Raw genomic sequence first — 3,493 nt, forward strand, 5'->3', positions numbered from 1 at the left:
TTCCGGTCCCTGGGTATGAATTAAGTATTTCAATGGACGATGAAGTCGATGTGGATAGCGAAGATATGGTGTTCCCTTCGTTTAAATTGTATGGCATATTGGCATAGTATGCTTTGAATTGACACGATGGTGCGTTTCTTTTTTCCAACTTGTTGACTACGTAGAAGACGAAACTGAGTGATAGTACTTAATAATATAATATTACACAATAAAGCATTTTGTTTCCATTCAATACTTATTCAATACTTATTTGTTTTATTTCAGAAACTATTATGTTACTAATAATCAAACGTTGATAGACACGTTGTTGTGGCCTATAATTAAAAATAAAATAAAAGTCACTACGTTTCCGGTTACTAAGTTGTGTCACTACGTTTTTTGAAACATCCTGTGTGTTTATATGAATACGTCATTATGACGAAACCGGCATGAAATGTACGCTCCCTGCTAACCACCGTTTAAATATTCGCCCGTATTGGATTTACACACTGTAGAGTGACAGAGAAAAATGCCCGCTATTTGCGAACTTCGATTTTCGCGATTATAGCCCTGAACTCAAATTGTGTATCAGGGGAGATCGAGGCTAGAAGTTACTATATTTAGTTAACCACAAATTTTGTACAATTTTGTATATTTACGAACAGTCAGAAGTATTTAGAAGTGGATAAGTGAGCGATGTGTTTCAAACGTACTTAATTTATAAACGCGTTTATTAGAAAAATGTGTGTATCAATAAGAGTGTGTGTGTGAAAAGCAACTTCTGCTAACTGTACAGTTACACACTCTGAACTCATCGTTCTCAGTATTTGCAGCGAACTGTACTTCGTACTCGGAATGCAGCTAATTCGGTGCGGTGCTGTACTGTCTCCAGATCTGAATAATTAACATATTAAGGAAGGTGAATTGGGACTACTTCAGTGATCGTGTGATTTATTTAACAGAAAATACACAAAACATTACAATTATTATTTATTCCTCAGTAATATAAAAAAAAACTTGACATACAAATTAAGCATATGAATGATTAAACTATGGTAGACAACGGGCGGTTTTATCTCTTCCAGACAACCTTTCGCTAGTGGAGACAGGGCGAAAAAAACACAGGTAATGTGAGTAGGTGATGCAACAAGTGAATAATAAAAAGCAAATAAAGAGAAAGATAGGTACCTATATACCTAAATATAGAAAAAAAGGATTAGTCATTCACAAATAGACAAAAATAAATATCAAATCAACACATTTACGAACAACTACAACTACACCTTTTTAGTTTGTCAATAAGTATACTGCCTCTTTTATACTTTACAGAAACATACAGATTTTATTCTCAACTTGATATATCACTGATTTAAACTTTCACGATTTTTACACATTATTAAAATTACACATTAGTAAATGTAAGCGTAAACGTATATCGACAGTCGATAAATCGAATATCGTTAGTGTTGTGTGTCGACAGAGTGACATCCTTAGTGCGCAAAACGTTCAAGCTGATAAACAAGACCAAGTGCGGGTAGTTCGAAAAACTCGCGCGGTTAGAAGATGTTGATGTCAACTTTACTAGCCAGTCTTCTCCGAGACCACGGGGACAACGCCGTCCTCGAAACGTCGGAGGTAAATCTTAAAACTTAGATATGCGATTAAGTCCCGTTGTACAATTTAACAACTTGATAATATTATTGGCATCAGAATACTATCGTACTCACTTACTTATTTGTTTAAAAAACCTCATGCTTGTTTGATTGCTACTGCGTCAACACTCTCAATAAAAGCGCGACCATGTTAGGTCTCCACGACTACCTTTTCATATTGCTAAAGTTTACATAAATATTATTAGTAATTTTCGATATTGCCGTGTTCGAAATTACCCCAATGTACCTTATTTTAAAGACTTAACTGAGCTCTTTTCTCAGAGCTTTTGTTGGTGGTTTATGCTGAAAATTAAATAAAGGGATTTGCGCTAGTTGATAGTTCTGTCTTATATTATAACTAAGGGTGGTGCGGGCTCATTACAGTCGCCACATCAGATATACAAGGAGCGGTCTAGATGCTCAAAAATATTTGAACACGCACTCTAACACCTTGACGGTAGAGGTGTGTTCAGGTATTTGTTAGCACCTTGGCCGCTCCGATATATGTGATGGCGACTGTACAAAAATGATGATGTAATGGAATTCTTCGCCTTTGCCAGTTTTATTTTTTCCTTAAGGATTTGTGTTTTATTCTCCTCTTTCTGCATTAAGTTTTTCTTCAAATGTTAACCACTGCTTCTAAATTATTTTATAAGGGCCACTTGCACCATTCCATTAACCAGGGGTTAAACTGTTAAACCGTCAACTCAGTGTCAAGTTGTACTAGTAACCATGGTAACTCCAGGTTTAACCGGTTAATCCCGGGTTAATGGAATGGTGCAAGTGGCGCTAAGACATAGTGCGAATAAATCGAGATTCTAACAAATGTCACAACCTTTTGATTGGTCACGTAGCATTTATCATCAAAGTAAAAGTACAGTCGACGTCAAAGATATGTTTACACTTTTGCACCTCACTCCATTGTAATAAGGCGAAAATGTAAACATAAATAAAATATCTTCGATGTCGACTATACAACCTAAACTGTTGGCGTATTTCGCCCGCTCTGACAACCGGGGGTGTAACTCAGTGGTAGAGTGTCTGCTTCGCATGCTGAAAGTCCTGGGTTCAAATCCCAGCACCTCCATATAAATTATAACTTTTTATTTATTATTTATTTTACATTTTTCGCAACTTTAACCAACTGCGAAAAAGTTTTTTGTTAATTTTATTTAGGTGTTTTATGTGGTTTTATACATGAATGGCAATAGACATTACATATGTACATTTTTACATGTTTTGTGCTGTAGCTACATTATTTTTTGTTAAATCAAGTTAGATTACATATAGGTGTGTTATGTTAAAAGTTTAAAACACAAGATAAAAAACAAATCCTCTCAAGATGAAGCTTGTAACATGTCGATTGTATCTTTAAAATACGAACTAACAAACTACTTACGATATTCATTTATATTCCGACCCGCACGCGCTATGCTGGGTGAATATCCTCTATTAGCTTATCTTACATACTAACACGTTTAAAATCAACCTTAAGAATATCGTGCTAAGGTGCAAATTCTAATGCAAATATCTCTTAAAATTTCTGTTAACCTGAAAAGAACTTTAAAGTAAATAAATAGCGTTGATATTGAGTTGTTATGTTAGTTATCGTTGTAATACAAGGTAGGTTAGGTTCTTGATGAAACTTTTGTAATTTTCTTATTTTAGAAAGATGTTTTGAGAAGATTCAGACCACGTCTCGTTTGTTTAGTATACAAGGTGGAAACAGCACGGCTAGCACATGATGGGCGCGACAGTCGACAGGCGAGAAAATGCCGCGACATAGAGCTCTCTCGCGAATCGGTAGCATAAGAGCCGCGCGACAACCCGCTGTCTCGCGGACAAATGTCAAAGCGACATAA

At 35.7% G+C, this 3,493-nt stretch overlaps 1 non-coding gene across 1 annotated transcript; it reads left to right on the forward strand.

Annotated features, from left to right (window-relative positions):
• The first annotated feature begins 2,646 nt into the window (after window positions 1-2,646).
• On the forward strand, window positions 2,647-2,718 carry Trnaa-cgc (transfer RNA alanine (anticodon CGC)). Its single transcript has one exon. It is a non-coding gene; the product is annotated as a tRNA-Ala (tRNA).
• The last annotated feature ends 775 nt before the right edge of the window (window positions 2,719-3,493 follow it).

Source organism: Cydia amplana, chromosome 9 (assembly GCF_948474715.1).
Source record: "Cydia amplana chromosome 9, ilCydAmpl1.1, whole genome shotgun sequence".
Taxonomy (NCBI): domain Eukaryota; kingdom Metazoa; phylum Arthropoda; class Insecta; order Lepidoptera; family Tortricidae; genus Cydia; species Cydia amplana.